The sequence below is a fragment of the Mastomys coucha genome, unplaced genomic scaffold (genome assembly GCF_008632895.1).
Source record: "Mastomys coucha isolate ucsf_1 unplaced genomic scaffold, UCSF_Mcou_1 pScaffold8, whole genome shotgun sequence".
NCBI classification, from domain to species: Eukaryota; Metazoa; Chordata; class Mammalia; order Rodentia; family Muridae; genus Mastomys; species Mastomys coucha.
The window spans coordinates 41,943,943-41,954,737 of record NW_022196914.1 but is presented as its reverse complement, the minus strand read 5'-3'; the positions used below and the strand labels follow the sequence as shown (position 1 = coordinate 41,954,737).

The 10,795-nt window shown below is 41.0% G+C and overlaps 1 long non-coding RNA gene across 1 annotated transcript in view; it reads right to left on the bottom strand.

Annotated features, from left to right (window-relative positions):
* LOC116083612 overlaps positions 1-4,312 on the bottom strand; it is a 15,060-nt gene extending 10,748 nt beyond the window's left edge. The window contains exon 1 of the long non-coding RNA XR_004115798.1: positions 4,017-4,312. This is a non-coding gene — a long non-coding RNA (uncharacterized LOC116083612). The remainder of the gene's footprint in view (positions 1-4,016) is intronic.
* Between the last annotated feature and the right edge of the window lie 6,483 nt (positions 4,313-10,795).

The following is a 10,795-nucleotide window of genomic DNA, read 5'->3' as shown; positions in this document are numbered from 1 at the left end:
AAAAAAAAAAAAGAAAAGAAAAAAAAGCAAGGAAGGATGGGAGAGGCAAAAGAAGGGATAGGAGATGTACTCAGGTACTCGGAGAAAGGTCTAATCTCATCAAGCTTCAACCTGACTCTTACCCAGCACGTCCTTCCCAACACTGACCTAAGAGACTCGGTAGCAAGAAAATTACAGCTTAATTCTGCCTCTGCCCAGCTGCCCAGAAATCCAGTATATTAATGAAGTGAAGGCTGGGGGCAAGCCCAGTTCTGTGGTTGGGACACTGCCCTGGCAGCTTTCCTGCTGACAAGTGCCACTCCTGGAGTGCTGGGTCACTCCACCCTCATGCTAACTTCTGGCTGAACTGGGGGCATCCTGGCTCCTGCAAGGGAGAGGCTCCAGTCCTGGTTTTCACACTTGAATTTTTGGTCCAGACTGAAAGCCAAAACCTGCAACTTATCTGGAACAACAGCCAGGATGTTGGTGCTGCCAGGCAGTTTCTGGCTCCCTGGACCTTTGCCTCCTACTTCTGGATCCAGAGGATCCACGAAAGACCAACCTCTTACAATGCAGAGTGTGCTGACATGTCACTCATCCCACCAGATTCCTTCCTTTGCATAATTATTACTTGGTAATGAGTTATATACTTTACAAAATGTATTATACATTTATACTAGTATGATGTAGAAGAAATAAATGTCATATAAGGAGTACATGCAATATTCATTCGAAAATAATGGCCTTGGAAACTAGAGGGGATTTAGAGGAGACCAAGTTTTATGTCGAATACCAAATCTACTACTCTAACAAGCTTAAATCCTCATGGAAGTTGCTACTGACATGTGATTCATTGTACCATTACGACAATTCTGGTGTCATCATGTTCTTTCCCTGCACAGAACTGTCAAGTGCACTGGCTTTAAAATGATGTGAATGATTCTTAATCTGTAAAGAATGGGCTGTTACTTAAAGTAAATAAACATGTTTATGGTTCCTATTAGTATGATATAGTATAGGAAAACATAGTAAATTTAAGGACATTGGTAAAATGCATAGTGAAGGACCCCAAGGTATGCAGATTATCTCAAAAGCTTGCTTCTGGAACTGACAATAAAATGTAAATTTGCATTTAATTTACATATAATATATTTTGTCACTTTACATTTCACTGGCACACTTGTACACTAGAGTTCTTGTCTAGCATGTACAAAGACCTGGGGATCCATTCCTAGTACCTCACAAAACTGAGTATAGTGGTTTTGGCCTGTAATCCTAACAGTTGGAAGGCAAAGATTAGAGGATCAGAAGTTCAAAGTCACCCTCAGCTACAGAATGGGGTCTAGGATACCCTGAGATAACCTAGCATAACATAAGACTTGTCTCAAGCAATGTACTTGGTACATAAGCTTGAGGTCTGGAGTTGGGTCCTCTGAATCTATGTAAATATTGTGTAGGAGCAGAGGCCTATTGCTTGTAATCTCAGTGCTTGGGATCCCCAGAGCAAGCTGATTAGTTAGAGTAGCCAAGTCTGCAAGCTCTTGTATCAATTAAGACTGTCTCTCTATGTATAAGGTGACACTAGATCAAGATACGTGCTATCATGAGCACACACACACACACACACACACACACACACACACACACACACGAGACACACATTCACATTCACAGAGACACACATACATGCACACAAGCACATGTATATATGATTTAAAATAAAATCTTAGAAAGAAATTTATTTAACATCTGCATATTTGGCATGCAGAGGTCAGAGAACAATTTTCAGGCAATGTTTCTCTCCTTGCACCCTGTAGGATCTAGTAGCCAAACTGTCAGGCATGGAGGCACGCCTATCACTCACTGAGTTGCTGACTTTCTTGCTCCAATTCTTAATGCCATTTAAGAACTCTGTCGTCTTTTAACTTGCTTAGTATAAAGAAATGTCAACACTATACCTCGGATGCTGACTAGATGTAGAAGCAGACAGACATCTGTACACAAGGAGTGGAATAGCTGATAAATACCAGGGGAGGTGATCACAGGTGCCTGGGAGAAAGTAAAGGGATGGGAGTCCGGTTGTTGTTGTTATAGTTGTTTTGTTTTTTTGAGCATTTCACAACAGCAGAGCAGAAGTTATGCCTGGGACTATAAGAGGTGAGTGACCTTGCTTTTACAATCTGAGCAGTTTGTACTTTACTTCCGGAAGCTTACTGCAGCTTCTCATTTTCACACTGGCCATGCCCCGATGTGTACACATAAATGACAAACACTGGCCACTGAGGACATCTGAACTTCCCTTCACCTGTTCCCAGTTTGACTTGGGAGAAACCAGAAAGTTTTCTTATTAGATTAGACATCATTTCTGGTTCATTGTGTGGATGAGGCAAGCTTAGTAAACCTGTCAGAGAAGAATTTGCATTTCTCAAGACTGAATGTTAACTCTAGCCAAGTTCTCATCAGGGGAAATGAATACGAGTGTGAATGCACATTTAAACTCTGCTGCTCTGTTCTGAGGATTTGAAGCTTCACTTCGTGTGCTTATTGACACATGAGAACCTTCCTTCTTGGATGTCCAAGCAGACTGAAAAACAAATTGCAAAACCACACCAACACTAAGAAATATTGCATCACTCCACTCTGCCTTGACACTTCCCTCCTACTTTCTGCCTCGGAAGATTTCCTCACATCTGAACACGTCATTAGTGTGGCCTGACATTAAAAACACTGTACTCCTTTTTAAAGCATTGCCTCTTAACAATGCTTATCTATGGGATGGAGCCAACATAATCCCAATATGTCTGTGTCTCATGCCACCCCAAACAGAACAGAGAGGAAGAATTCACAACTTCTATTGTCATTAAAACAATGTTAATATACCATATCTTTGACTTCACATATCTTTTTAGTATGTCAATAAGCAACGAAAAGAGTCCCAGTGCTGTCACCTTCAGCAACATTTACAGGGAGAGTGAGCATCAGGTAGTTCTCATTTGTGGAAACATTACCAGGCAGAAGGCATGGCCAAAGAGCCCCAAAACAGAACTGCAAGGCACATTATTTGTGTCATAATCAATGGATGTGACCATCAAAACAAAGCTAATTTATACCCTTTTTTGATATTTTACTCTGCTCACCAATAATGATCAATACCTGTTGAGCCAGCTATTACTATAAATATTTTTAGCTTTAATTATTAATTTCTATTTCTAGTATAGAGATGTTTGGTACATTGAACACAATCAATAACTATGTATTGAATGAATGACAATAAAAGAGATAAGAATTACTACTTAAGGAAAAATAATTTGGCTTTTATTTTGCTGTGCAAAAATATCCCTTTATAACTAGCTATATTTAATTTTTTTCTTTTAGACCCTTCTTTTCTGAAACATTATTTTATTTTGTCTCTTATGCTTAGAGCCAGTTAGGTGAGCCCCTTAGCTTCAGACTGGTTTTGAATTGTTCTGTTTTGTTTTATGAGACAAGGTCTCATGTAGCCCACGCCAGCCTTGAACTCCTGATTCTCCTGACACCTCTCCAATTCTGTCAGTATAAGCATGTGCTACTTATTGGCAGATACATATTTATGATGCCCAAATCAATAGAGGCTCAGGGACCTTCTGTATGTACCATAGTATTGCATGTAGTGTACGCATGCCCTCCTGTCTGCTCTAGTTTAATTTTAACAGCTTATAGTACAGTTAAAATAGCACATTGTTTTGGAGCATAATAGGGTAATTGTTTGGACATACTCAGGACAGGTACATTTCTTAATGCTGTCCATCTTGGTTTGCTTGAGTTTGGAGGGAGAGTCTGTGGGTGTGAAGGGTGGACCTATTGTGTCTTTCAGCCAGTGTAATCATTCCGGAACTCTTGTTGACAGCCAGAGCTTGAAAGCTCTTTATTGTTGAAGGGTGAGAAGACTGGCAGCCATTGTTTCTCATTGGGTGACTGAAACGTGTGGTGCTGAACCAGGCCTTTATCTCCAGTGTGCTTCTGCCTATCCATCTAGAAAGGAGAAAAACAGTACTCACTGGTCTGGTACGAAAGCGATTGCCAAGAACCTTGTGATCCACACAGGGAAGGTGACACCGCTTGCTACATCTTACAGATGTTTCCCTGTGACTAATAGGTATTCAGTGCTTCAGAGATGCTAAGCAAGAGAAAGCAAAAGGACAGATAGTTCATATATTTTGGTAACATGTACACATTTTTTTTCAATATATTAGCAAAGATTCTTTAGCCTGTAGTTTCAGACCATAGCTGTATTTAGTCCAGGGTTTCTTAACCAGTGTGTGTCACACTTCCTCTGTGAAGTCTGCAACTGTGCTGGCTTATTTCCCATGGTACAGAACCAGCCATTGGGTCCAAGTTTTTTTCTTTTTCCTTTTCTTCCTTCCTCCCTTCTTTGCTTCCTTCTTTCCTTCCTTTCTTTCTTTCCTTCTTTTTTTCTTTCTTTTAATAAAAAAAGAGTGTGGTATTGGAGGAAACAAGATATGTAGAAGAAGAAATAAGAGAAAGAGGAAGGGAGGGGTGGGAGAGAAGGGGGAGGAGGGGAAAAGGAGAAAATGGAGGACCACAGGAAAGCACGGATCAGAAATGAAGTCTTAATATGCTAGCATTTTTGGATGGATTTTTTTCCACATGATATTAGATTTTTAATTTATTAAAGATATGTCAACTTTTTCTTCAGGGCATTACGGTAGACACTTTCAAGGTTTTCTGTGCCACTTTACAATCTATAACCATTCCCAGCTCCATTTCTTAAATAAATTCAAATCCTTACCCATTTCAGAGTATATTTAGTTGGTATCACATTAAAGCATGTATCCTTCAGTGTGGTTCTGAATATATAAGGAACAAATAAAACTTTTGCCTTCCTTCCTGCCGCTTTTCTGGATGTGAACTCCTGGAGACGGAAGTCAATATGTTTATTTCTCTAGCAATGCCAACAAGTAACATCTATTTATCATCAATGTGCTGGGCTGGTGGTTGCTAAACACTGGCTTGGTCTTGTCTGTTGCTAACCCCACTTCCAGAGGCTCTGATTTAAGAGTACTAGGGCAGAAGCAAGGGTTTAGGTTTTGCTTTGTTTTGCCAGACAGGCACTCCCACGGTAGCCCCAGGCTATCCTAGAACTTACTACATAGGGAAAATTGGCCTTGAGCTTATCTACGATCCCCATGTCTCAGCCATGGAAACATTAGGCTTACAGGTCTAGTTGACATGCCTGACATTATCCTGCATTTCTTTTTTTTTTTTTTAAAGCTTTATTTATTTTATGAGTATGAATACACTGTAGCTGTACAGATGGCCATGAGCTATCATGTGTGTGGCTGCTGGGAATTGAACTCAGGACCTCTGCTGGCCCCGCTCGTTCCGGTGTAATTCACTGTAACTGTTTTCTAACACACCAGAAGAGAGCGTCAGATCTCATTATGGGTGGTTGTGAGCCACCATGTGGTTGCTGAGATCCGAACTCAGGACCTTCAGAAGAGCAGTCAGTGCTCTTACCTGCTGAGCCATCTCGCCAGCCCTATTCTACATTTCTAACAAGTTTCTGGGTAATGACATTTGGAGAAAAACCCTACTTTGTGATCTCTAGTTTAAAATCTCCTCCTACGGCAGGAAGAGTTGAGAGAAGTAAAATAAAAGCCCCTACCAGCTAGTGCTGTGGTTTCTCCTTATCATTTGGGGAGTCTTGTCAGCTCCCATAAAAACACACAGAAGATAGATAAATGAACCTGTAGATGGTAGGGTGGCTAGGGTCACTTGAGATCTGGCCAAACCATCCACTCTCCCACTTCATCACATAGCTCATTTACTGAAGCTGTATACTCAGAGTACAATGCAGTTGGCCTTTCTAAATTCTAGCCTGCTTCTCTTCGTTAAGTAGCTGGCAATGTGGTTCCAGGACGTGTCAAGCTCCTGGAATAAACTCTAATTCATCCAAAATGATGATAATGCTAATCCTCAAGGCTTAGCACATGATTGTGTACCACCCACCCTATAGCTACCTTTGTGGACATAAGCAACTGACCAAAGTTGAGCTAACAAAAAGGAGAACATTTCCCACATTTCCACAGTTTGTAGAGGGATTCCTACTGCATTACATTTACTGAAAAGTAAAGAGTGTCCTGCTGGAGGCCACACTACAGAAAGGATTAACATTAAGAACTGTCCAGTACTGAGTTTCAAGACAGTGCCGAGTCCTTGGAACCTTGAGACAATGTGGAGTCACTGATCTGCCATTTCTCCAGACTCCCACTTCCATGTGCCAATAAATGGCCTACTGTAGCCGAGCTTGGCAGCTCACACATTTAATCCAAAGACTGGGGAGGCTGATGTCAGAGGGTTTCCATGAGTTTAAGACCAGATTTGTAGCAAATCCCTGTCTCAAAAAGACAAACAAACAAAACAAAAACAGAAAGAGCTGGAGAGAACTATCAGTAAAGTATGTTTGCTACAAGCATGAGGACCTAAATTCAAGCTACAGCACCCACATAAAAAGCTGCACTTTTACCCAGAGCTGGGAGGCAGAGACAGAAGGCTCCTGGGCTTGCCTAGACTGACCATGGAGCCCCAGGTTCTAGCCAGAGATCCTTTTTGAGAAAATAAGGTGTTTCTAAAGGAGCGATGTCTGAGGTTGACCTCTGACCTTCACATGTATGTACAACATGCACATCCATAAAGACACACATTCTTACACACACTGAGTTTTGCAACTAATTTACCAAATGTCAACTATTATCACTAATTTCAGAAAAGTTACTAGGACCCAAATAATAAACATTTGATTAGTGTCTAGATCACAGTCAGACATTCTTCCTTCTTTATGGAGGGCACAAATGACCTTAATTGTCAGTGTCTGACTGAATGTGCCCTTGAAAGTGCCCCTCCTCCAATCTAGGGTGGGAGAAACCATACAAGGTAAGCATCACCCTTAATGGGGGGACTTGGCTGTCATTGTTTCGGGATCTGTGGAATTATGGAAAGCAGAGTGAGTTAACCCTTAAGGAGAGTCACAAACACTCAGCACGTTTTGATATCTCTAGTCAATAACTGAAGAAACAGATTGCAGATGAGACAAACTTCTGGAAGCCTCAACACAGAGCTGGGCTTCACCCTACCTTGGTACTCATGTTACTTGCTGTGGGCATCTGTTCTCTTGGCTGTCCAACAGGACACCCTTTCCTCCAAGGCACTCATAGGAACTACATCCTTCAGGGCACTGCTACCCACTGCATCTTCCAGGGCACTGCTATGCACTGTATCCTCCAGGGCACTGCTACCCACTACATCCTCCAGGGCACTGCTACCCACTACATCCTCCAGGGCACTGCTGTCCACTGCATCCTCCAGGGCACTGCTGTCCACTGCATCCTCCAGGGCACTGCTGTCCACTGCATCCTCCAGGGCACTGCTACCCACTACATCTTCCAGGGCACTGCTGTCCACTGCATCCTCCAGGGCACTGCTGCCCACTGCATCCTCCAGGGTACTGCTATTCACTGCATCCTTCAGGGCACTGCTGTCTACTGCATCCTCCAGGGTACTGCTATCCACTGCATCCTTCAGGGCACTGCTATCCACTGCATCCTTCAGGGCACTGCTGTCCACTGCATCCTCCAGGGTACTGCTATCCACTGCATCCTTCAGGGTACTGCTGTCAACTGCATCCTTCAGCAAATTGCTACCCACCACACTAAACATGTGATTCTATTCAGGTTGCCAAAAATATTTCCTCTCTTTTTTTATTCCTAGGTTAATACAAAATCATTGTTTGTTTGATAATTATAGTCATTGCTTTACTCCAAACACTGAAAATGTCAAATGGAAAAACCATAGAGAGTAGGACTTAGTAGCTAATTTCTATAGCTATTCAGAAAAATGAGCCGAGGAGGATTGTTATGAGTCTGAGGCCAGCCTGTGGTATGTAGTGACTAGACTGACTGGTGACACCCTGACTCAAAAAAAAAAGTGAAAATGATGTTAATTGTCTTCTTTTGATGAATAGTTTCAGGACAGTGGATTTTAGAGATTGGGATATGCTGATCATCACTTCAGAGAAAAATGCATGGATAGCATCTAGTGATGTAAAGAAAAGTTTCATTCGAAAGCTGAAAACTGCATGATTGGAGGGTAAATATTAGAAGGAATTGAAACATGCAAATCAGCAGACACACCTGGGACTCTGGTAGCACTCATGCATGTGTGTGTGTGTGTTGAGTGTGTACCTTTGTGTATCTCTGTATGTGGATGTGGATGTCTCGGTGTTTCTGTGCATCTGTGTATGCTTTGTGTGGTTATGAGTATCTTTGTATATGTCCATGTATAGTTGTGTATCTCTGTGTGAGTCTGTGTGTGCTTGTATCTAATTCTGTGTATATCTGTGTGTGTGTGTGTATCTCTGTGTGTGTTTGTTTGTATCTGTATGTACCTGTCTGTATGTGTTTCTCTGTCTATCTCTGTGTATATCTGTGTATGTCTGTGTCTCTCTTTGTGTATGTATCTGTATATCTCTGTGTGTCTATGTTTATTTCTGTGTGTATCTGTATGTATCTCTGCATTTCTCTGTGTGTGTATCTCTGTGTGCATATGTATGTATCATTCTTTATGTATCCTGTATGTATATCTGTATGTACCTCTGTGTTTCTGTGTGTCTCTGTGTGTATCTCTGTGTATTTGTGTGTGTGTATCTGTATATATCTCTACATTTCTGTGTGTGCCTTTGTGTGTATCTCTGTGTATCTGTGTGTATATCTGTGTGTCTCTGTGTGTGTCTTTGTGTGTATCTTTATGTGACTCTTATGTGTGTGTCTATGTATCTCTGCGTGTGTGCTTGTGTATCTGTGTATGAATGTGAATGTGTTGGTGGTGATTCTGTCTCATTGTCTCATTCTTGGCACTCAGTCTGTATTCAGGAAAACCAGATTGAAAATTTGGAATCTGGGCCGGAATGGATTGAAACTGGCCTCCAGTCACTAAGGAAAAATCAAAACAAAACACACAAGAATTCAGAAAGGACATTTTTCCTGCCAAAGGATAATTTTTCCTTGATGTTATTTCTTATTTGGGCCAATATTCCAATGGAAAAAAATAGATTGGTCAAGAGTTCAATATAATTTTCTGTGACATTGAACCAAAAGTAACATAATAAAACATTTAGAGGCTAGTGGTATAGCTCGGTAGGTAGAGTGCTTGACTAGCAGGGATGAAGGCCTGGTTCCATCCTGGGTTCCATCCTGGGTAACATGCTAAACCAGTTGTGCTGGCACACATATGCAATCTTAGCAGTGAGCTTCAGAGTTTAAGGCCAGTGTGGGCTCCATGAGACCTTGTTAAAAAGAATTAATGACAGAAAACATATTCTTTCCTGATGATATATGTATGTGAGTACTTCATATAAATGTTTTTTAAAACTTAGAAAACAGAGTATTTTTTTTTGGTATTTGGAGAGTAAATGCTGAAAGTTATTAATAAGAAAGTTATTAAGCATTTACTATAGGTCAGGTGTTACATACTAGATTACAGGATGATTAATAAAAACAATAGGAACTAACAAAATTGCACACACAGATGAAGGTTTAAGAATTGTCCTCAGGCTCCTGAGATTATTACAAATCAATTTATCTTCCTGCTGTTGTTGTTAGGAGAATACTTAATGAACAATGTTCGGATTGTCTAGACGTTGAAAGCCCAAGTTATAGAATATAGTCTGCATGCTTTTTTGAGTCAAATGACATGATAGGGAAGAAGAAGCAGAAAGTGTGGCAGGTGTTAAACTGACCTGAGAGACAGAGGGGCAGATCCCCATCTCCTCTTTATGTCAAATGTGTAGAGAGTAGCCTTAGAGCAAGAGAAAAAATGATCTGGTTTAGATTACATATACCTTCTAAGAGGTTGAATATTATAATTTGGAAAAATATTACTCACATGTATTTAATTGGTAAACACTTTGCATGTAATTTGGATAATATCTTTTTGACAGGACATTTCAAAATATGGTCACTTTTAATATATATTTTTTTATCATTTTTCCAAAGAAATGCACAAGTTTACACAGGCTGAGAGAGTGCAGTCACAGAATTCCATCATTAACCATAGATTATCAATCATACCCTGAGGAACTCTCTGGCCTTATCAGGAACAACTGAAATCATGGGAGAAGATGAGGAAGTGGCAATGATAATAAAAAGGGACACAAAGAAAACAACCCCTTATGGGACAGGTGCAAGCACCATTCTGGACATTGTGTAACAGACTCCTCAGAGGAGCTGGCTGACAGGGGCAGATTGTTCACTGCCTACTACAGGGGTTTGCAGGCATTCTTTCACATATCAGCAGAGCAGGGGAGGACAGAGGCACAATCTGTGATCTGTTCTGTGCCATTAGGGATTCTTATGCATTCTGGGGGAAGAAGCCCTTTAACCCTCAGAAGTGCTCCTCCTCGGGATCTCTAGTATTGATTTACATGCAGAACCACCCTTCAGGAACTGTACACATTGTATAATGCTGGCACTGTGGAATCTTAAACCCACCTAGGATTAAAAAAAACAAAAACAAAAACAAAAAAAACCTTTAGTCTGTTTGGAGATGACATTATGGAACCAAACTACTAATGTTCCTATTTTCACCTGCAAATACAGCAAAAAATAATGTTGAGGCTACCTCCATCCCTCCTTTCCCTCTTCTCTATGTCTCTTCACTAAAGAAGGTGCTTGGGGGCTCTTTCATGCAAAGTTGAGTCAAATGTGAGCTCCGGAGGTCAGCCAGAGCCCTGTTTCTTGTGGCAGAGCCCAGTTCTGCTCTA